We start from the raw sequence: 25,636 nt of genomic DNA, 5'->3' as shown, positions 1-25,636 counted from the left end.
TGGTGGCACATGCCTTTACCCAGCACTCAGGAGAGTCAGTCAGATTTCTGTGAATTTGAGGCCACACTGGTCTATAGAGTGAGTGCCAGGACAGCTCCAATGCTTCACAAAAAATTCCTGTCTCAAAAAAATTTCATTTTCATTCTTTAATTTTTTTGTGGATGTTGCAATGGTTGAAGGCAAATATGGAAGGACTAGAATATGAGTGGAACTGGGGTGCATGATAGGAAATTCTAAAAGAATAAATAAAAATAATATTACAAAAAATACTCAGTTCTATACCAGGCAATGATATTTCAAAAGTACTTAAAAACAATCTTTCTACAAGCCACACCATGATATAGTAATTACTCATCATGTTTTCATGAGGTCAACCCATCAGGAGTAAGGGATCTGGTGGAAGATTAAGCCATCATGCAGGAAGTATTGTAATTATTGCCTTGTGAATAAAATAGCTGTTTTTTTTGTGTAAATTTATCAATGTAGCTTACTCCTATCTGTTACAAATTTGGGATTTACCTCCCATGGTTCAGCACTATTCGAACTACCTGTGAGGACACTCATACGGTCAAGAAGCCTGTTTCCCACTGCCAGGTTTTTGCTCCTTTCTCCTATGTAAACATTGAGAAATATCTTCCTGCAATTATCTTTATTTGTAGGCATTTGGTCAGTGTTTAGGGTCCAAGTAAAAATTTTCCATTTAAGACCTTCTCATATATTCAATGACATAGAATTACTACTGTTATTCTTTTGGTCCCCGCCCTAGCCACGCCCACTCCTTTTAACTTCTGACCTCGCCCACCATCGCTCTCTCTTCCTGCTTTCTCTCCCGGTGTACACACAGGGCTTTGCCTCTCTCCTCTTCTCTCTCCCTCTCCCTTTCTCTCTTTTTCTCCTTTTTAATAAATACTTATGGCTATTTTCTGTGTTTATATGTCTGTTACTCGCTGCCACCGCCCGCGTGGCGTGTGCCCTCCGGCTGGTGGGAAGCTGTAGCCGCTTTTCTCATGGTGGGCTCCACCAGCCCGCCCGGGGATATTTTTAAGAATAACAACTACATGCCCAAAGATGTTGATTCATAGCTGCTAACATACATAGAAAAAAATAATTATGTTTTGGTTTTATGTCACATAGATAAGAAAAGTGATGAGCTAAAACTAATCTTGCATTAAAAGATTCCTAACTCCTCACTTCACATTCACCTCAGTTTACTCATGATTTTAGTTCAGGAGATTTACTACCTGTGTCTTACTCTCAGGAAAAAATAGTCATCCATGTAACCACAGTGTGGAGGAAGACAAACCTTCACTTGTTCCTCTGACCTGACAGTTTAGAGATTTTGGTCTTCTCTTTGTATAAACTAGAGCAAAGATTTGACTTCACATCTAAAAGGCCCTTAGGATTTGTTCATATTTGACAAAAATGCTAATAAACCAAAGGCTATAAATGTCCCTTGTCTGTTTACATATGTTACCTGATCACTCTGTATGCCTGCTAGGTTTTGTGGATCTTTATATCTGAGTAATAACAAAGAGAAGCAGGAACAGAATACAGAGCAGTAGTTGGAGAAGTAGCATCCCAGGAATTAGCAGAAATAAGAAAATAAAGAAGAGGAAGAAAAAGAAATAATAATAATAATAAGAGTAGGAGGAGAAGGAAAGAGAGGAGGAGGAGGAGAAAGAGGAGGAGGACGAGGAAGAGGAGAGGAGGAAAAGGAGGAGGAAGAGGAAGAGGAGGAAGGTATCAGAAAATTGGGATTGGAATTAGAATTAAGCTAGAGAATTAGAGCTACAAAATTAAAGACAGGACAGAAGTTTTAGAATTGAGGACAAGGAAGGGACAACATTAAAAGAGACATTCTGAAGAATAATCATATGAGTTATTTAATTTTTCCCTCAGATCCCCTAGCAATATTTCCTTCTCTGGCTTTAGCACCTGAACTGAACTCTGTAGGGGTCCATCTATGCTATTTAATTTATAATTATTGATATTTGTATATTGAATAGTCCTGCACTATCTTTCTTAAAGAAAGTCAACTTGATCATGGTGAATCATTGTTTTCATATAAGTGTGTCTATGTGTGTGTGAATGTGCATATGCATTTACATGTGTGTATATATATATTATATACATATATATTGTGTTAGCATATACATGTACAAGTTAAGAGAAGAGGAAAGATGATGTGAGATTCCATTCTATACGCTATGAATATGTTTTATTACCACTGGATAATAAATAAGCTGTGTTGTCCTAGGTCAGTCTGAAATATTCAAAGTTGGGAAAACTAAACTGAATACAGGGAACCAGGAGGTAGAGTCAAGAATATGCCATGTAGATTCTGGAGAAGGAAGATGGCATGTAGCTGCCCAAAAAGCAGTAGGTAACAACCCAAAAGCCTCGAGATAAAATATAAAATAACAGAAATGGTTTAATTTAAGATGTAAGAGTTAGTTAACAAAAAACCTGAGCTAGTAAACCAAACAGTCTTGAATTAATATCATTTCTATGTGATTATACAGGTCTGGGTGCCTGGAAAATGAAAGCAGAGTATCTGTTTGCATAGAACTTGTGAGAATGAGTTCTTTTTGAGAAGTATTACATCTATGATAACCAGGGATCATTGTCTGTACTTTTTATTTTGTTGAATATTTATCTCATTTTTATATCAAGATGGGACTTCATAAAAGTACTTTGATGGTGTGCCTTCTTTTTCTTCTTTTATGGAACAGTTCAACAAGTTTTTTCAAGTTCTCTGAATGTCTAGAAAAACTCATATAGCCATGAACATTTTTAGCTTAGAGATTATATTGGGGTCATCTTGCTTCCTAGTTGTGGATAGAGGTGTTAGCACCCAGTTGCTTCCACCCTACCATCCGTGCTTCCCTGGTGCCATGCTTCCTGTGATAGTGATGATCACAATTATCATCTCTCTAGAGCCATAAGTCTCAAACAAAACCATATTTTTTATTAGTTTCCTTGCTATTATTGTTTTATCACAGCAATAGAAAAGTAATGAATACACCAAGGATTTGAGGCCCTCTTTAATGAAAACCTCAGCACATGAAAGACAGAAACTGATACAGATATTAGGAGATGGAAAATGTCCCCATAGTCAGAGACTAGAAGAATTACTATATGAAAATGACCATCCTACCAATAGCAATGCACTTGGGATTGGGATTCAACACAATCCCAATCATGATTTTAGTGTCATTGTCCACAAAAATGATGAACATGGGATGTACTCACTCATAATTTGTTTCTAGCCATAAATGAAAGACATTGAGCCTATAATTTGTGATCCTACAGAAGCTAAATAAGAAGATAAACCCAAAGAAAAACATCTAGTTATCCTCCTGGATATTGGAAGTAGACAAGATTGCCGGGCAAAAATTGGGAACTTGGGGGTGGGGTGGGATAGGGATAAGGGGAAATGGGGAGAGAAAAGTGAGAAGGGGAGGATGGAGAGAGCGTGGGGGAATGGGATGGTTGGGATAAAGGAAGGGTGGATATGGGAGCAGGGAAGTATATATTCTAATTAAGGGAGACATCTTAGGGTTGGCAAGAGACTTGACTCTAGAGGGGCTCCCAGGTGTCCAGGGAGATGTCCCCAGCTAGTACCTTGGGCAATTGAGGAGAGGGAACCTGAAATGACCCTATCCTATAGCCATACTTGCTATAGTACCATAGAAACTTTATCTGGCGATGGATGGAGATAGAGACAGAGACCCACACTGGAGCACCGGACTGAGCTCCCAATGTCCCAATGAGGAGCAGAAGGAGGGAGAACATGTGCAAAGAAGTCGGGACCACGAGGGGTGCACCCACCCACTGAGAAAGAGGGGCTGATCTATTGGGAGCTCACCAAGGCCAGCTGGACTGGGACTGAAAAAGCATGGGATAAAACCGGACTCTCTGAACATGGCAGACAATGAGGGCTGCTGAGAAGCCAAGGACAATGGCACTGGGTTTTGATCCTACTGCATGTACTGGTTGTGTGGGAGTCTAGCTTGTTTGGATGCTCACCTTCCTAGACCTGGATGGAGGGGGGAGGACCTTAGACTTCCCACAGGGCAGGGAACCCTGACTGCTCTTTGGACTAGAGAGGGAGGGGGAGAAGAGAGTGGGGAGGGGGGGGAGGAGAGAGGAGGGGGGGGTAGGGGGAGGGAAATGGGAGATGGGGAGGAGGCGGAAATTTTTTTCAATAAAAAATTTAAAAAAAGAAAAGAAAATCTTAAAATACATATAGAATGTTTGGACTGCAGTCCTAAATGTAACATTATGCAACTACCTCTAAGAAAGAACATAGGAGCTCAAAAAGATAAAGAGAAGTACTGGAAAAAGCTGAATTGTGTTCATAACAGAGGAAGTATAGTCACAATCTCACAGAAACTGAAGCTTTTTGCCATGAACCTGCACAATAGTGGCCTATCAATGGTGCATCACTGGTTGGGGAAGACACATGTTTCACCACTATTTTTCCCTGCGTAAGTGAAATACTGAAGAATTGTGGATGATAAGAAGCAATTGTCTTCATCTTTGTCCCACTGATGTGCCAACTATATTTCCATTGGTAATACAAAACTCTACATTTATTCTTAAAGTTGATCCAATCAGGCTTTTGAAATTTCCAAAGAATAAATTTAATAATAAATTCATATGGAAATACTACCCCCTCTAGATAATCAAACCAATCTTGGAAAAATACAGTACTTTATTTATTTCAAGTAATACTACAGACATCTAGTAATAAAACAGTACTGCACTGATAAAAGCAGATATGTAGATTAATGGAATAGAAAACCAAGACATGAATTCATACAACTGCAGACACCTGTTTTTTGATAAACTGCAAGAAATATACATTGGAAGAAAGACAAAATCTTCAGAAAATAGCAATTTGAAAACTGGATTACTACCTGTAAACAATTAAATTATGTCTAAATCCCTCATAATACACACACACACACACACACACACACACACACACACACTCACAGCAATCCCAAGTGGATCAAGAACTACAACATAAGAACCATTACTCTGAAAGTGTTAGAGGAAAAAGTAGGAATTCCATTTTGAGGTGGAATCACAGCTAAAAACTTTCTAAATAGTACTCATTTTACTCAGAAAATAAGCCAAATAATCAACAAGTGGGACACCATGAAGTCAAACAGATTCTAATTACCAAAGGAAATCATTAATCATGTGGAGAATCAGCCTACAAAATGGAAGAAAATCTTTGCAAGCTAAATGCTCCTGGGCAATGTGTATCTATGATCTCTGAAGAAAAACAAACAAGCAAGCAACACCTCAACATTAAGGAAAACTAAAACAAAGATGGAGCAAAACTTGCACTGTGAAATCCAACAGTTTTAATAAAAATAAAATGTCTCCTGTGCATTTTAATAGAATTCAATCCATTAGCCATTAGGGAAATACAAATAAATCTACAAAGATATTTCATCTGTTCCCTATCAAAATGACCATTGCCAAGAAAAGAAATTATTCAAGAACTGTTACACAGCTTTTGTCTCTAAAAACCAAAAAAGAAAACAAGGAATGAAAGAAAGAAATCAAATGACAAGTGTTTGAAGTACAGATCAAATGGAAGTAAATCCAAACAAAAAGGGATGGTATACGTGCAGCTAATCATTAAAAAATTGAAAGAGACTATAGGGCTACTGTTTATATAGTTAAAATTTGTCATTAAGTTTTTTGGTTTTGTGGTGTATAACTGAGTGAAATATAAGCAATATTAAAAGTGGATCATTTAATGTGAAGCTTCACAGCTACCCTTTTAAATATAAATTCTAACTGTATATAAATTGTATATAAACTTATGTAGACTCTGAGTCTTAATTTCAGTGGACATTGTTTTGATTTATTTCCAAGTTTCTTCATAAAGTTTAGTTTTTTTAAATACTAAGTAGAAAATGTGCAGAAAGACACAGTGGGGGGAGTGGAAATGACACAACCATAATTGCAGTCACTGCAGAGTGTAAAACTGAAAATAGAACTTCCACATGACCAAGATATCAAATCTTAGGCAAATACTCAAAATAGTTAGATATAAGCTACCAAATATTAGGTATATGTGACTATAAAAATATGCAAACGTCTGTGCTTGCTGAAGCTCTATTCACAATATTCAGGAAATAGGTTCAGATTAGATGATCATCAACTGATAAATAGACAATAATATTGTGATAAGTGTACAAAGTTAAATTTCATTCAGGTATAAAGATGAAATTACTAAACTCTCAGTAAAATAGAAGGTACTGGAAAATGTACTTAATGTAGTAACTCAGGCACAGATAGAAAACCACTTCACATCCTCTCTCATATTGGGATTATAGACAAATTGTTAGTGTGCTTAACTTGAACTGCACAGAAAGGAAAGGAGGCTGAAAGTTAGACAATTAAAAGGGAAATAATAAAAAAAGAGATCTTTATGATAAAAGTCTTGGAGAGATTAGGGATAGAAAGGTCATACCTAAATATAATAAAAGCTATTTACAACAAACCGACAGCTAACATCAAACTGAATGGAGAGAAACTCAAAACCATCCCACTAAAATCAGGAACTTGACAAGGCTGTCCACTCTCTCCATACCTCTTCAATATAGTGCTTGAAGTTTTAGCAATAAAAATAAGACAATATAAGGGAATCAAGGGGATTTGAATTGGAAAGGAAGAGGTTAAACTTTTATTATTTGCAGATGATATGATAGTGTACATAAGAGACCCAAAACTCCACCAAAGAACTCCTACAGCTGATAAACACCTTTAGTAAAGTGGCAGGATACAAGATCAACTCCAAAAAATCAGTCGCCTTCCTATACACAAAGGATATGGAAGCAGAGAGGGAAATCAGAGAAGCTTCACCTTTCACGATAGCCACAAACAGCATAAAATATCTTGGGGTAACTCTAACCAAAGAAGTGAAAGATCTATTTGACAAGAACTTTAAGGCATTGAAAAAGAAATTGAATAGGATACCAGAAAATGGAAGGATCTCCCTTGCTCTTGGATTGGGAGGATCAACATAGTAAAAATGGCAATTCTACCCAAGGCAATTTATAGATTCAATGCAATCCCCATCAAGGTCCCATCAAAATTCTTCACAGATCTTGAGAGGACAATAATCAACTTTATATGGAAAAACAAAAAACCCAGGATAGCCAAAACAATCTTTTCAAATAAAGGAACTTCTGGAGGCATTACCATCCCTGACTTCAAACTCTATTACAGAACTACAGTAATGAAAACAGTGTGGTACTGGCATAAAAACAGAGATGTCGACCAATGGAATCGTATAGAAGACCCAGAATTTAACCCACAAACCTATGAACACCTCATTTTCGATAAAGGAGCTAAAAGTATACAATGGAAGAAAGAAAGCATCTTCAACAAATGGTGCTGGCACAGTAGGATGTCAACCTGTAGAAGAATGAAAATAGACCCATATCTATTACCATGCACAAAACTCAAGTCCAAATGGATCAAAGACCTCAATATCGATCTGAACACACTGAACCTGATAGAAGAGAAAGTGGGAAGTACCCTACAACATATGGGCACAGGCGATTGCTTCCTGGGTATAACCCCAGCAGCACAGACATTAAGGGCAACATTGAATAAATGGGACCTACTGAAACTGAGAAGCTTCTGTAAAGCAAAGGACACTGTCACTAAGACAAAAAGGAAACCCACTGACTGGGAGATCTTCATCAACCCCGCAATAGACAAAGGTCTGATCTCCAAAATATATAAAGAACTCAAGAAACTAGACTTTAAAATGCTAATTAACCCAATTAAAAAATGGGGCACTGATCTGAACAGAGAATTCTCAACCGAAGAAGTTCAAATGGCCAAAAGACACTTAAGGTCATGCTCTACCTCCTTAGCAATCAGGGAAATGCAAATCAAAACAACTTTGAGATATCATCTTACACCTGTCAGAATGGCTAAAATCAAAAACACCAACGATAGCCTTTGCTGGAGAGGTTATGGAGGAAGGGGTACCCTCATCCATTGCTGGTGGGAATGCAAACTTGTGCAACCACTTTGGAAAGCAGTGTTTCGGTTTCTCAGGAAATTTGGGATCAACCTACCCCTGGGCCCAGCAATGCCACTCTTGGGGATATACCCAAGAGATGCCCTATCATATGACAAGGGCATTTGTTCAACTATGTTCATAGCAGCATTGTTTGTAATAGCCAGAACCTGGAAACAATCTATATGTCCTTCAATGGAAGAATGGATGAAGAAAGTGTGGAATATATACACATTAGAGTAATACTCAGCGGTAAAAAACAATGACTTCTCGAATTTTGCATGCAAATGGATGAAAATAGAAAACACTATCCTGAGTGAGGTAACCCAGACCCAAAAAGATGAACATGGGATGTACTCACTCAGAATTGGTTTCTAGCCATAAAAAAGGTCAGTGAGTCTATAATTTGATATCTTAAGGAAGCTAAATAAGAAGGTGAACCCAAAGAAAAACATATAGCTATCCTCCTGGTTATGGGAAGTAGACAAGATTGCCGGGCAAAAAATTGGGATCTTGGGGGTGGAGTGGGAGGGGGGGTAAGGGGAGATGGGAAGAGAAAAGTGAGAAGGGGAGGAGGGGGGAACTTGGGGAAAAAGGAGGATTGGGATAAAGGAAGGTTGGATAGGGGAGCAGGGAAGCACATATCTTAATTAAGGGAGCAATCTTAGGCCTGGGAAGAGACATGGACCTAGAAGGGCTCCCAGGTGCCCAGGGCGATATCCCCAGTTAGTTCCTGGGGCAGCTGAGGATAGGGAACCTGAAATGACCTGATCCTATAGCCATACTGATGAATATCTTGCATATCACCATAGAACCTTCATCTGGTGATGGATGGAGATAGAGACAGAGACCCACACTGGAGCACTGGACTGAGCTCCCAAGGTCCCAATGAGGAGCAGAAGGAGGGAGAACATGTGCAAAGAAGTCAGAACCACAAGATGTGCACCCACCCACGAAGACAGTGGAGCTGATCTATTGGGAGCTCACCAAGGCCAGCTGGACTTTGACTGAAAAAGCATGGGATAAAACCGGACTCTCTGAATATGGCGGACAATGAGGGCTGCTGAGAAGCCAAGGACAATGGCACTGGGTTTTGATCCTACTTCATGTTCTGGCTTTGTGGGAGCCTAGCCAGTTTGGATGTTCACCTTCCTAGACCAGGATGGAGGGGGGAGGACTTTGGACTTTCCACCGGGCAGGGAACCCTGACTGCTCTTTAGACTGGAGAGGGAGGAGGAAAGAAGTGGGGGGAGGGGGAAAGAAGTGGGGGGGAGAGGGAGAGGAGTGGGAGGAGGGGTGGGAAATGAGAGACTGGGAGGAGGCGGAAATTTTTTTTTCAATTAAAAAAAACTGTCTTCTAAATAGCTACACTTGTACTTACAAATCACTTTTGTCAGTTTTGTCAAAAGGATTCTTCTGGTAATGAGCAGTGTTTTGGAGTGTCTAAAGTGGTCACAATGATGAGAACATGTGCCTTTCCAATGATCACCCTAAATGAGATATATAAACCCCCATACAGGCTTAAGAAACATGAAGGAAGAATATGGAAATGATGCAAAAGCCAAAGATGGGGCAAATGATGTGGAATATTTTTCCTAGACATGATATGTTTACAATATTCTTTAATTTATAATTTCTGTGATTACTACACAAGGACTACACAAAACTGAGCCTTTCAATGTTATAGCAAGGAGAGAGTAAATGCTATAAGACACCAACCCTTACCTGAAGCTTTATAAACAGTTAAGAGTAGTTAGGGGGCATAGAGTATGATACCACTTTTTACAGGAACTATAGGCAACTATTTATTGTTGGTTAAAACAGAGATACATTTTAGTAAACTAGTTACTGGTAAGGTACTTCTTCCCTGTTCTTCAGTGAGAAAACCCAATAGAATCCCTAGGGTCATAAACTTACATATGAAAATAGGGGACATTGAAGTAGAAAGCAGAGCTAGTTGGGAAGAGAATAAGGAGCAGCAAGAGATGGAAAAGGACAGAACAGTTTAGTGGGCTATTAATGTGACTGAAATACCTGTGTACATCTATTGAAATGTCATAATGAATCCATCTATTATATCTAATTATTACATATCAATAAAAGTAATGCAAAGTATAAAGAATTTCTGCCTATGATAATATTTTGAGACAAATAAAAAATAGGATTTACAATATTTGGAAAGATGGCTTTTAAAAAAATGGTGAAAGTCAGGTTATTGTTTGGGAAGCCACTGAGAAAAAGACTAAGAAAATCCACAAATCAGAATCATGGTAGGAAGACAAGCACACTTGTTACGTTTTGTTGCTGTGATAAAACATCGTGAACAAAAACAACTTATATAAGACAAAAAAAACTTAGTTTTGGCTTATGATTCTAGATGGATAAGAGTAAGTGATGGTGGAAAGGAAGCAATGGCAACATATGACCGGCAAGGTTATCTCCTCAACTACAAACAGGAAACATAGAAAGAAAATATAAGTGACTTAAGAATTTAAACATTTTATGTGAAGAAAAATACTCCTCCACTACTGGTAGTAGTACAAGTTGTATAGCCACTTTGAAAATCAATATGGAAGTTTCTCAGAAAATTGGTATTGAATTTACTTCAAGATCTGGATCTGTACCTCTCTTGGGTATATACCCTAAGGAAGCTCAAACATTCCACAAAGACACTTCCCCAGTTATGATCATTACAGTGCTTTTCACAATAATCAGAGCATGGAAACAACCTAGAGACCCCTCAATCAAATAATGAATAAAGAAAATGTACATTTAAAGAATGGAGTATTATTCAGCTGTGGAAAAAATGACATCAAAAAATTTGAAGGGCCAGAACTAGAAAAAATATGATGCTGAGTGAGGTAACCCAGACACAGGAAAAAAAAAACATTGTATGTACTCACTCCTATGAGTATATTAGCTGCAAAATAAAGAGTAATCAAGCTGCAATCCACAGTCCAAGAAAGGTTATATCACAGGGAGAACCCAAAAAGGGACTACTGGAATGTATGGATGGCCCTGGCATGGGGACATAGAAGATCTCCTAGGTAGATTGAGGAACATTGGGGAATGAGAACATGAGGAATTATGTTGGGTGCATGGATGGAGGGGAGAGTAATGAAACAGAGGTGTTAACGGGGAGCATGTTTTGGATCAGGTAGATACCTGGCGCAAGGGAAAATCCCATGAATCTACAAGGGTGAGCCAAGGTAAGACTCAGCAATAATAGATAAGTAGCCTGGGCTGGTCGTATCCTGTAATCAGATTGGTTTCTGTTCCAATTGTCAACAGGGAGCCTTTCTCCAGTGACTGATGGAGACAGACACTGAGATTCACAGGAATGCCCTGGGAAGAGTTTAGGGAATCTTCTTGAAGAGAGGGAGGAAGAATAGTAAAAGTCAGGGGCTCAAGGTCTTGATAAGAAAACCTAAAGAAAAAACTATCCTGGGCTAATAGGAGCTCAAAGGCTGTGAACTGACATGAAATAACATCTAGGAAGCCTGCAGGGGTCTAACCTATGCCCTCTACATATGTGTGACAGTTGTATATCTTGATGTACTTGTGGGACTCCAACTGGCAATAACAGAACCTGTCCCTAATGCTTTGGGTATCTTTCAGTTCTTTATTCCTAATACTGTTTTAACTTGCTCAGCCTTAATACAAGGTGAATAGCTTAGACTTATCTCAACTTAACATGCCATGCTTTGTTGACATACATGATGAGGCCTTACCCTTTCTCAGCAGAAAAAGAGGAGTAGTAGATTAGGGGATCACATGGACAGAGATGTTGGGGAAAGAGTGGGGGAAGATGAGGAAGAGGAACTGCAGTTAAGAGTAAAATAAATGAATAAATTTAACTGGAAAAAGAATTTAATCTTCCAAAGTCCACACTCAATGTTATACTTCTGCTAGCAACTATGTGCCTTATAAATCTTTTGAAACAATGCCATCAACTGGGAAACAAGTGCTCAAATGCTGTTATCTGTGTGGGACATTTCTCATTCAAACTACCACAAATGATCATATCTAGATAACTCCTAGAAAAACTATACACACCAAATGTTTCCAGGATGGTGTGACATGGGGAAAACTATTGTTGTGCCATCTTTGCATTGGCATGTGATAGCAGAAAGACAATTATGTTCAAAATGGTAAAGAGTCTTGGAGCCACAGATCAGTTATACGTAGAGGGATATGATAGGACCAAGAAAAGACTATAGAATATACTAATGTCTATGGATGTAGCCAAGTTATATAACATAGATGTTTTGTGGGTTTGAGCACCTATAAACAGAACATGTTAATAGGTGCATGTATGCCTAGAACTCAAGGTGGGTGCAGGAGGAACAGAGCTTCAAGATCATCCCTGACTATGCAAAGAATTGAAGCCCTGACTAAGCGATATCTTTCCTTGTCTTATAAAATATCTCTAAGCCTCCCTCAGCTTCCATATTTAACATGACACTCACCATTTCCTTTGAGGAACCATTCAAAATAAGTTTAAAATGACTCTGGATTCTTAGCAAGGTTAGTTTTATGCAAGAAAAAATAACCAGACACAAGAACATCTCTAGGATTTCTGATGACAAAGATCACCTTAAATAAAAAAACATAAATGAAGGTCAATATAGTCATTTCAAACCTTTTAACTGACACATATGAAATATCAATCAAATATTGATGAGGATTTTAAAACATTTATTATTTTCATTTAGACAAAATATAAAATGAGTCTACATTTTAGTATTTTAAATATCTATAGTGTGAATGATTTTTATAATTCTATTCGATTTAAAAAATGTAACAGCTAAATGACTGAGGTCACTAATATTGCTTAAAAACCCAACAAAAACAACCACATCAAACCAAGACTGATGCAATTTTTGTAAAGATCAATAAGTTAATGTCATGAAAGACTATCGATCCATTCACTTAGAACATTTTATGCAAACAGACTGATGAGTACTGTGATAAATTTATCTGCAAAATGACAAACTACTTGGTTTCTGCAACTATAACTACAAAATATAACTTTCAAAGTAATCATGATCCAAAGCCAAAAGCCAGTGTGCTATTGCACAAAGACCTACAGTCAACTAAGAAATGCTGAGAATGGGAGAAATGGACTTCCATTTATAAAAGCTTAAAAATTAGTTATCCAAATTCTCAGCTATGAAAAGATACTAGTAATATGGTAAGAATGAGCAGGTAGCAATTAAGTATTTAGTAATATGATGATGATATATATATATATATATATATGTATATATATATTTACACAAATGTAACAACAATCAATGAAAAAAAGACCATAAATTTGAAAGATAGAAAGAAAGGGTATATGGGTCATGTTGGAGGGAGGAAGAGGAAAGGGAAATAATGTATGTGATTACATTATAATCTCAAAATAAAATTAATTAATTAAAATAAATAATTTTAATAAGATAAAATATATAATTGTCTCATTGCTCTTTGTGACATTGTTCTAGAATTCATCTCTATAAGCCTTAATTTCTTCAGCCAGGAGTTTGCTAAATTCATATAAGACACATGCACATAGGTAAAGGGTCCCAATTCATTGTGATATTTTCAAGAGAGTTTGTTTTTCTATGTTTGTCTTTGTAGCTCAAGCATAAAATATTTTAAGGTTCAATGATAGAGCAACTTCTAAAAACCTTTCTTACTTACAAGGAGCTGTAATAAGTTAGAACCTAGGTATCTCTGATCCCTTCTGGAGATCATCAATCAGTTGCACAGTCAATAGCTGTGTCTACTGATCTCAATGGGCATCTAAAAATGGCAAGGCGCAAAAATTGGGAACTTGGGGGTGGGGTGGGAGGGGGTAAGGGGAAATGGGGAGAGAAAAGAGAGAATGGGAGGATGGGGAGAGCTTGGGATGGTTGGGATAATGGAAGGGTGGATATGGGGGCAGGGAAGTATATTGCTTAATTAAGGGAGCCATTTTAGGGTTGGCAAAAACCTGACTCTAGAGGGGCTCCCAGGTGTCCAGGGAGATGTCCCCAGCTAGTTCCTTGGGCAGCTGAGGAGAGGAAACCTGAAATGGCCCTATCTTATAGCCATACTGATGAATATCTTGCATATCACCATAGAACCTTCATCTGGTGATGGATGGAGATAGAGACAGAGACCCACATTGGAGCACTGGACTGAGCTCCCAAGGTCCAGATGAGGAGCAGAAGGAAGAACATGAGCAAGGAAGTCAGGACCACGATTGTTGCACCCACCCAATGAGAGAGGGGAGCTCACCAAGGCCACCTGGACTAGGACTGAAAAAGCATGGGATAAAACCAGACTCTCTGAACATGGCAGACAATGAGGGCTGCTGGGGTTTGATCCTACTGCATGTACTGGCTTTGTGGGAGCCTAGCTTGTTTGGATGCTCACCTTCCTAGACCTGGATGGAGGGGGGAGGACCTTGGACTTTCCACAGGGCAGGGAACCCTGACAGCTCTTTGGACTGGAGAGGGAGGGGGAGATAAGTGGGGGGAGAGGGAGAAGAGTGGGGGGGAGAGTGAGGGAATTGGGAGGTGAGGAAGAGACAGAAATTTTTTCAATAATATATATATATATATATATATATATATATATATATATAATAAAATAAATAAAAATGGCAAGGCATGAGATGAGATATAGACTGTTAAATAAACTCCTTGAAGAGACCATTGGTCCTGTGAGACTGCTTTGAGCGATTCACCAAAGAGCATGGGCTATGTGTAGAATCAGGATTAGCTTAGTGACTGTGATGACAACAAAAGAGTAATATCCACTGTACACTAGAGTTTGAACTCTGCTTGACCTACATATGTAGTTTCTGAATGTGCTAGCTTATTTTTCACTTTCTCTCATATACCTTCACAGGATCACTATGCAGTAATTGATGTCCCGGTACTCTGATGTAATCTGAGGAAGGGAGACATCAACATCACTCAGTGCATGAGAATTCCAGCTTCCCTCCCCCAACTTACATAATCAGAGTACATTTCAGCAAGAGCTCCAGGGCCTGTCTTGGTAAAATATGTTCAATGAGCATTCAATTAAAGTTTTCTCAAACACTTAACACTGATCTTGGCCTTGGAACTGAAAAAAGACTTGGGGAAAAGATGGATGGGAAGGTGGGAGCTGATGAGGCGTGGTCCTTCCCTACTGATTGATAATTCATATCCATATTGACCTTCTATCCAGGGTGAGCCTTCCCAAATGAGAACAGATTGAATCCATTTGGGATTCCCTTTGGTCTGAATCAAGCAGATAATTTCAATCATCCAATTTGTTCCTGAACAAGAAGGAAAAGTGATGGTCACTCATTTCAACAATACTTTTGAAAAAGCCTCAAGTATAATATACAATCATACAATGTACAGTGCAACTGTTTCAAAGAACATAGACCTGAAATTTTCACAATGTCCATATTGCATAAGTACAAAGTATACTCATCCAGCACAATCCGAATGCTTGACTTGGAAAAACTGAGACAGTACTCAGTAACTCTGCCTGCCTACTGAACATTTTCTCCAGTACTAGGCTATCATCATCCTACATTCTAGTGCAATGAACTTGACTATCAGATATTTCACAGGGTTGCAGTCATGGAATCTGTACTTGAACCTGGCTCCTTTCATTTAATATAATGCTGTTTAGATGCATTCATTCTCCAGTGTGTATATAAATGCTACTTCTCTTTAAGGCAGAGAAGACCCCTTGTGTCTACTTACCACACACCCTTGTATTATTTTTAAATGCTTATTTGTCGATGGATATTTTTCTAGTTTTCTTCTTTATCCTGCATTTCACTGCCCTTGACTTTTCCATGTTACTGTTATTGTTGATGTCAGCAACCTAATACTTAGGCAATGTTCCATGCTTCTGCCACCCAACAAACACCCTTCCCACAAAACCCATGATTCCTCTTTTTCATTACTTGGGTTTTGAAACCCTTTCCACTATCTGGACCAAGGTTCATGGTAATTCTTCTGCTTGACATTGTCCAGTGTTGTGGGAATTTGGTCTGATAAGCTAATGAAACTGGGGCATGAAGCCCTGAGGGCATGAGTTTTTCTGGGTATGTGGCCGGATAATAACAGAGGGTGAGGTTCATGTTCTCTCTCTTTGGGATGGTGAGTGAATGAACAGAGCTACTGTTTGGAGTTCCCTTTGGCCCTTTGGAAAGGGGTCACAGTGCAGCAGTAGCGAGTTAGTTCCCTGGCAGTTATAGCACAGTGGTTGGAGATGTGACTTGAAGTTCTCCTCTTGTCCTGCAATCATAGTCCTTGGGTTTGATTTAATAAATGGTAAAACTGTCCCCAAAGTTTCTGTTATACCTGGCTCCCATGTGGTTGTACCCTAAACACCCCTGAAGGGTCCCACTGCCCCACAAGCTTTCCCCCCAACTCCACCACTGCCCGTCAGTTTTGGCAAGCCCTGCCTGTGACTGAACTGCCATTTAGGTACTGTTCCATGCTACCTTCCCCCCACTGGTGCTGGCTGGTTGTACTTGTTTTAACTGTGTCTATACCCACTTTTTAAAATCCCTACTTGGCTAGTGGGAGGACAGACTCGCTCAAAATTGCCCTCCACCAAGCCAGAGAGGCTCACACACTTGGCAGGTTGGGCAATATTGTTAGCGGTTGCTATGGAATCCCAATTATTGTTCATGCTAGGTCCCAGAGACATCTGCAGCACTTACTCCACCAAAATCCTCCTCCCTCACCTCAGTCTCCATGCTGCATTCTGAAGTACCTGTGCTAGGCTATCATGAACACATTGCCGCATAGTACTTGTGTGGTCTAGGCCTTTGTAGCTATTGAGTGTCCTCCCAAATCAGTACTGCTCAGCTTATACAGACACTGGATAGATTTGGGTCCTGTTGCTTAGGATATTTTCTTTGTGCTGATAATTCTCCTAATCCAATGCAATCAAATGGTAACGGACAACTATTATGGTGTAAAGCTTCTGTCTCTAACCAAATTTGTTTGGTTTAAATCATCTGCTGTGGGACATGTATGTAAGTAGTTTTTTTTCCATCCTCCTTCTGGGATCCCTGCAATTCTGCCTAGCAATCACAGGTACCAGGTTGGGGGGTGGCCTGGGTGGAAATTTTATCCAAAGAACAGTCAGGTCCTAAAGCCTGAATCAAAGCACTATATAGGATGTCCCCTAAAGTACTCTGGTGCCTCAACTGCAGCAACTGATGGCTAAATATCATTAATACATCCTAAAATCTTCACAGGAACTATCAATCTGAACATCAGCAGTATCTGCTGGTCAATCAAGATTATTACACTATGGCAGTTCTCCAAAATTTTAAATTACTTGACAAATTTAGACAATAGAATAATAAATAAATTAAAAAATAAAAAAATAAAAGGTTTACAAATTTTAAAACTTTGCCCTGTCACCAGCTGAAAATGTCATGATAGAGGCAATTAGGAATATGTTCATTTGTACTATCGATGTGATGCTAGAAGAGATAAACAACCTTGCTAGGATAAATATATTTATATTAGAAATATGTTCATTTGTACTATCGATGTGATGCTAGAAGAGATAGACAACCTTGCTAGGATGAATATATTTATATTTATTTTAGAAATATGTTCATTTGTACTATCGATGTGATGCTAGAAGCGATAGACAACCTTGCTAGGATGAATATATTTTTAGCTACAATTGTTATTAATCTGTAAATTATAATTAAAAATTGTTTGATGAGAAACTGACTAAAATAATATGTACTTTGCAATATGGTAATGAGAAATTGGATGAAAAAATACAGACCATGGAGAAAGGTTATGAGCAATTGGGAGAAAGGACACTGAGTTTGGAAGATAATATGCACAGATAGTCACTGAGGAAAATAAAACAGACTCAACAGATAAGATAAAACTTTAGAGGTATTTACAAATGGAGAAAATTAGAAACTGACTGATCTTATGAAGGCTTTAGAACAACTCACTGTTTAAAATTCAACCCCTCTTTAAGGCAACTAATAGTAAATTCCAAGCCTTAGAAAAACTTATTAGTACTGTTAAGAGTGCTCCAACACAGATGAAAGAATTAAGAGGTGAACTATGTTAGCATCAACTGATGGAGCTGGAGATGAGTGGTTAAAAGTTGCCTTACCATTAACTTATGGAATTAGAGACGAGCGGCATAAGGTTGTTTGTGCACCAAACATGATTTGTTCAGTTACCATTTATGAACGGCCAGCAAATGACAATTATCCCAAAGATTATGGAGAATGTAAATGGAAACTTATACATATGACGGATTTAAAAAAATATTAAGGAAGTTATAGTTTCCTGCGTGCATTCAGTGTTTGCGAGACAGATATTGAATACATAGTCCTCTCAGAACTAAATTAATCCAAGTGACTTGAATTAATAATTCACAGCAGTATTAGAATATGGTCCTCAGTTAGAATGGAAAAGCTGGTTGAGGCAGATGACTTGAATGGCAAAAAAGCACTAAAGGTTTTGAGATTCCCCAAGATTAAATACTTTGCAAGGGCCATTATGCTGATATAAATAGTCAAGTTACATTCGATGAACACACTTTGTTCCCATGCTGTACAGCAGCCTTAAATGCGTGGGGCAAGATTCAAGAATTAGAAAAGAGAATTAAGTCATATACTAAAGCTATACAAAGCTCAAAGGAACCTTTTATTGATTATTTGCAAAGATTGACTAAAACCATAAACAGAATGATACCAGATTGAGAAATCAGACAGGAAATAATTTGATCTTTGACATTTGTACTTTTTTGATTTTGAGATAGGGTTTCTCTGTACATTTGGAGCCTGTCCTGGAAATTGCTCTGTAGTCCAGGCTGGCCTTGAACTCACAGAGCTCCACTGACCTCTGCCTCCGGAGTTCTCAGATTAAAAGAATGTGCCACCACCACCAGGCTTTGGTTATTGAAAATGAAAATTCGCAATGCAAAAAAAAATAATTAGGGTATTAAAGATTAGATCAGCACTTATGAAGGAATGCATTAAACACAAAGTCAATATTGAGTCTCTTGACTTTGATGAAGTTTGGGTAGGAGGGGTGATTTCCAAAGGCTTAAAGAGAAATCAAAATGTTGAATGTTTTAATTATGGCAAACAGAGATACTTAAAATGTGATTGTAGACAGAAAATTCCTACAAAGAATGTTTCTTCTAATCCAAAAAGAAGGCCCTTGCTTCTGGAGTATGCAGAATGTGTAGCAAAGGCCAACACTGGAACAATGAATGCAGCTCAACAAGAGACAAACAAGGCAAACTTTTACCATCAAGAAATCCCCAGGAATCTCTCACAGGTCCCAATTGAATATGGTACAGTCATTCCCAGTCACTGTGGGAGAAGCTCCTCAACAGAGAAATTATAGGTTCCAGTGCTTATTGTTAAAAAAAATACTGCTCTGGATTATAGAACAGCTTTGGAAGATGAATCAAAATTCTAGGAGAAACTAAACAGCCAATATTTTCTAGACTTCTGATGGAGGAAGGTCATTGGTTAAATAAAAAGAAACTGCTTGGTCCTCATTGGTTAGAAGATAGGTGGGAGGAGTAAACAGAACAGGACGCTGGGAGGAAGAGGAAGTGAGCTACTCCACAGCTCTCCTCTCGGGAGCAGACGCCTTAGAGAGACGCCATGCTCCCCGCTCCAGGGAAGAAGCACACATGAGGCTCCAACCCAGGATGGACTTAGGCTAGAATCTTCTCGGTAAGACCGGTGCTACAGTTTATTAGAAATGGGTTGATCGGGATATAAGAATTAGCAAGTAAGGGCTAGAGCTAATGGGCCAAGCAGTGATTAAAAGAATACAGTGTCCATGTAATTATTTCGGGGCATAAGCTAGCCGAGCAGGTGGCCGGGGTGCTGGGAACGCAGCCCCACTGCCCATATTACTACAAATGGCACCCGACGTGATGGACTAAACCCAATTAAAAAACCTGAGAAGGCTTAAAAAATAAGGGAGAGAGAGTTTAACACAGATTTTTGCTGTTTGTTGGTGGCGTGCTGTAGAGAGATTTCCTGATTCGGCAACAGCAGAAGAAAAAACGCTGTGTCATTTCAAAGCGTGGCTTCCTGGGTCTATGCCTCCAGTGCAAACTCTGGCTTTATGTTTGTGTTCCCACTTGGGATCGGAAGGAGAGTGCTCTGAGACTATGATGATGACTCAGAGCTCCCCACCTGCTCCTGGGCAGAAGGCAGAATCAGGCTTAGGCAGGCGGAAGAGCATGGCAGATTCCTGCCGCCATACAGGGACGTGTTTTCAGACTGCGCAGTGCTCTGCGTGTCAGATTTGGATGTAACTTGGATGAAAAGAATTTCTGTGCTGCACGCTCAGTCTCAGAATTAAAGTGCTGAGTGCTGCTCCTACCTGTCAGCCCCAGAGCTAGCACAAAATGGTACATCCTCCATTTTGAAATTTTCCCGACTCAGCAGCAGGAACAAACCTGTGTTGTTTTAAAATGCCGGCTTTCTGGGCCATCCTGCCAGGGCAAACTCTGACTGTTGGAGGCAGGAGGGCCGGCAACAGAGAGAGGACTTGAGTGTTGTCTGTTGCAGCTTGTTTGATGGCAAGGACCTTGAAACACTGTAGACTTTTGGCACTGAACGTGGCTGCAGCCAGTACCTCAGCCATGAGGCTGAAAGCTAAGGAATGGGCTGGATCCAGCCGTCAAAGCCACGCCTTTAGTCCTACTGAGATTGCTTGGTAAATTAAAGACTCATGTGGTCAGAAAAAGAGAGATATACAGTAAAGAGAGATTCAAAGACAGAGAAAATTTCTGAATGGTTTAAAGTGTGTTAAAAAATATATGCAGACTAAAATTTGAAGTTCTTAAAGCAAAAAACAAAAAAAGGAAGAGAGTTGTTGTGTGTCGTAGTACACACCTTTAATCCCAACACTTGGGAGTTAGAGGGAGATAGACCTCTGTGACTTCAAGGTGTGGTAGCACATGCCTTTAATCCCAGTGCCTAAAAGGCAGAGACAAACAGATCTCTTTGAGTTCAAGTAGTAGCAAACACCTTTAATCCCAATGCCTGGGAGGCAGAGACAAACGGATCTCTGAGAGTTCAAAGACAGCCTGGTCTACAGAGTTATTCCAGGTCAAAGATATACGCTCAAAAAGCAAAAAGTTAATCTAGGAATGTCACAGCTTAGATTCTTAAGCGTCTAGTGATTTAAAGGTGCAAATCAAAAGTGCTCCTGGGTAGTAAAAAATTGCAGATTCACAATAGGACAGATTCAGACCACTAAATGAGTCACACTGTTGGATGAATGTACGTAGGCTTGGGAGAGAGAAGAAAAAGAATATAGAAAATAACGTTAATGTTAAAAAAAGGTAAAGTCTTTAAAGAGACAGAGTACAGATAGTTAAGAGATTAAAAGAAATAAAAAAATAAGCTACATAAAAATGGAAAATTCACAGAGAGTCTGGATTATGTACATTGTGTTTTCTTTAAAATTTTTGACTGTGAAGGAGCTAAGTACAGAGAGACATTTCATTATATGGGTTGCCAAGTGGAACCAGAACGCAGCCTCGCCGCTCCATATTACTACAGACTTCTATACATGATCAGATATCAAAGTTAAGGATATGAAGAAATGACATGAGGAAACTGTATATGATGTCTTTTGGGTACAGGGGCAAATGTGACAATGATTACACCAGAATCATGGCATCCAAATTTGCCTTCTCAGGATGTAGATGCTCAGTTTTAAAGGATTGAAACCTTATCTCATATAAAACAAAGCGTTTAGATGGGTTAAATATATACAGGTAGAGCTGGGCAGTGGTGGTGGCTCACGCCTTTAATCCCAGCACTCAGGAGGCAGAGGCAGGCGGATCCCTGTGAGTTTGAAGCCAGCCTGGTCTACAAGAGCTAGTTCCAGGACAGGAACCAAAAAGCTACAGAGAAACCCTGTTGAAAATCAAAAAAAAAAAACAAACCTTAAATATATACAGCTAGAAGGACACAGAGGAAGATGGATGCCATATGGGGTCATGATTTGTTGTAACAATGGAATACCCAGATTAACATTTCTCCAATCTCAGAAACAGACTATAAACCAACTCAAGTTTCTGGCAAAAATATTAACAGAAAACACAATCACCAATGAGTCAGGCTGTACAAAAACAGGTTATAACATCTGTTGATCTCTCAGAGGTACCAAAAACCATATCTCTATAACAGTTAACTGACAAACCTCCTTGGATTCAGCGATGTCCTTTAACAACAGAGAAACTGAAGGTCTTAGAACAGCTGGTACAGCAGCAGTTAATGCTCAACATCAATCAACCCTTGAAATTGTCCTATATTTGTTACTAAAAAATTGGAAAATGTTGTCTTATTGCTATTGCAAGAACTTCAAGCACTATGTTGAAGAGATATAGAGAGAGTGGACAGCCTTGTCTTGTTCCTGATTTTAGTGGAATGGCTTTGAGTTTCTCTCCATTTAATTTGATATTAACTGTTGGCTTGCTATATGTTGCTTATTATATTTAGGTATGATCCTTGTATTCCCTAACCTCTCGAAAATCTTTATCATAAAGGGGTGTTGAATTTTGTCAAATGCTTTTTCATCATCTAATGAAATGATCATATGGTTTTTTCTTTCAGTTTATTTATATGATGGATTACATTGATAGATTTTCATATATTGAACCAGCCCTGCCTCTCTGGGATGAAGCCTACTTAATTGTAATGGATAACTTTTTAAAGTGTTCTTGGATTCTGTTTGCCAGAATTTTATTGAGAATTTTTGCATCAATGTTCATAAGTAAGATTGGTCTGTAATTCTCTTTCTTCGTTGGGTCTTTGTGTGGTTTTGGAATCAAGGTGACTCTAGCTTCATAAAAAGAGTTTGACAATGACTCTTCTGATTCTATTATGTGAAACATATTAAGGAGTATAGGTATCAGCTCTTCTTGGAAGTTCTGATAAAATTCTACATTAAAACCAACTGGTCCTGGGCTTTTTTTGGTTGGGAGGTTTTTTATGACAGCTTCCGTTTCCTCATGACTAATAGGTCTATTTAAATTGTTTACCTGGTTGATTAATTTTGGTATATACTACTTATCTTTAAAAAAAGTCCATTTCTTTTAAATTTTTGAACTTTGTGGCAAATAGGCTTTTGTAGTAAGACCTAATGATTCTCTGAATTTTCTCAGTGTATGTTGTTATGTTATGAGGACCACGAGGAATGTGCCCACCCACTGAGACAACAAGATTGATCTAATGGAAGCTCACCAAGGCCAGTTGGACTGGAACTGATAGAGCATGTGATCAAACTGGACTCTCTGAATGTGGCTGACCATGGAGGCTGACTGAGAAGCCAAGGACAATGGCACTGGGTTTTGATTCTACTGTATGTATGGCTTTGTGGGAGCCTAGTCTGTTTGTATGCTCACCTTCCTAGACCTGGATGGAGGGGGGGGGACCTTGGACTTCCCAAAGGGCATGGAACCCTGACTGCTCTTTGGACTGGAGAGGGAGGTGGAGGTGTAGTGGGAGGAGGTGAGGTAAGTGGGGAGAGGGGAGGAGGTGGAAATTTTTAATAAAAAAAATACCAAAAAAAATAAAGTAAAAAAAAAGCATTTTCAAACAGGAGCATGATAAAATATAGATGCTACGGGATGCTATGCAAAACTATTTAATCTTATAAATATGTCATTTTAATTCCAGCTAATGGATATGGACACTTTAAAAAATTTAAGAGAACTGAATGTTAATTGATAAATTCTGCCTCAACAAAGTAAGCCATTGCATACAGAATTCTAGACACCATCTTGATTATATATTGTATTAATGAATATATAAAGGGCCTATTTAGATTTTCATTTAGATGTTATATTTAGGATGGAAAATTAGATTAGGTGTGTAATAAACTGCTATTAAATTATAATTAGACGCTGGGGGGTGGTGGCACACACCTTTAATCCCAGTACTCGGGAGGCAGAGGCAGGCAGATCTCTGTGAGTTCGAGGCCAGCCTGGTCTACAAGAGCTAGTTCCAGGACAGGAACCAAAAGCTATGGAGAAACCCTGTCTCGACCCCCCCCCCCAAAAAAAAGAAAGAAAAAATTATAATTAGACATAAATCATTCAGAGTCAAGTTTTTAAAAGTCTTATCAGATAATATAAGCAGAATGGTCATGATAAATAAAAAAACAGTGAGAAGTAGCAATTACTCTGAATTGTATATTAAATATATAAAAATTACATGACTGTATAATATAAAAGATAATTTTGTATATTGTCACAATTTTGAGGTCATTGTTCGATATTTTATATTTTAATACATATATTTTATTTATAAAGCTTGCCTGAAGATCAGAGAGTAAAACATCCATAATGGTCAGTCTTACAGACCAGGTAGTGGTGACATACACCTTTAATCCCAGTAGCTACAATAGTTTGACATAGAAACTGTATAGTTCATGCCTTTAATCCCAGCCCTAGAGAGGAATATATGATGGAGGAAACAGCTCTCAGACACAGTCTCATTCTGAGATTACTGGAGGCAGGATTGCCATTTTTGGACTGGGGTCAAGGTAAGAGTTGACTGTTTTGCTTCCTGTGTCTTCAGGTTGAACACTAATTTCTCTCCCTGAGATTTTTATTAATCATGCTTCACAGTCCTCAAAGTTCTAGCCTTTTTCTCTTGATACTATTTCTTTTATTTACTTTCATCTTTCTCTTTCTTCTATGATTTTTTTCCACACAGAGACAGAACACTGTCAGATTTGCTTTAGGATTCCCTGACATGGCCCTCATGGCTTAACTGATCCTCTATCCATACAAATAAGTTTAGAGGTCTTTCTTTGAGTGAAAATGCACTCTCAAACATCTCTCTATTCTCACAAACTATTTTAAATATCAGATATTATAAAGCAATCCACTCATCACCCAAATGAATGTTGATCAAAGTCCTAAACTGTCTCATACAGTTCACTATCATTCTGACTGTTGGTCCTTACCTGATTTGGGGTAATCAGTATGACTGTGTCTTCATCTCTTATTACAAACTTATCACGATTTTCAAGTATTTCTCTTTTATATCCTAAAGTAGGAAAAGGTATTCCTTCAAACCAAAGGTAGTCAGACATGGCAAAGAACTCTTTGTGGGTGCTGTTAGAATTCCAGCTTTATCCACCTGTTCAGTTTGTAGCAAATCTTGGGAGGCATATTTAATATGCAGGAAAAAGAAATAATTAACAACAAAATCCATTGTCAAATGGCTACTGACATGAAAAATAGATGATGTAACAGTCAAAGGTTGTTGTGTTAAGCAATAGTGAATTTATTCAAAGATTATTCTGCATCATTTGTGAGTCTCAGTTCATGACCCAATACCAGGAACTCAACAACAAGTGTTAGGACATAAAAATGTGTCATAATTTAAAATATCTTCTAATACAATTTAGCTTTTGGGATGGTTTCAAATTTTCAGAAAAGTTATAAAGGTCATACGGCCTGTTGATACATGCAATACATTTTTAAAAGTAGTGTTTTTTTCCTTTTTCCTTGTTTTGCTGATGGTAAGTAATCCGCTTTAAT

At 38.5% G+C, this 25,636-nt stretch overlaps 1 pseudogene; it reads right to left on the bottom strand.

Annotated features, from left to right (window-relative positions):
* LOC142841930 (sulfotransferase 2A1-like) overlaps positions 1 to 25,185 on the bottom strand; it is a 47,762-nt pseudogene extending 22,577 nt beyond the window's left edge.
* Between the last annotated feature and the right edge of the window lie 451 nt (positions 25,186 to 25,636).

Source organism: Microtus pennsylvanicus, chromosome 1 (assembly GCF_037038515.1).
Source record: "Microtus pennsylvanicus isolate mMicPen1 chromosome 1, mMicPen1.hap1, whole genome shotgun sequence".
NCBI lineage: Eukaryota > Metazoa > Chordata > Mammalia > Rodentia > Cricetidae > Microtus > Microtus pennsylvanicus.
This window is presented reverse-complemented; position numbering and strand designations above follow the sequence as displayed.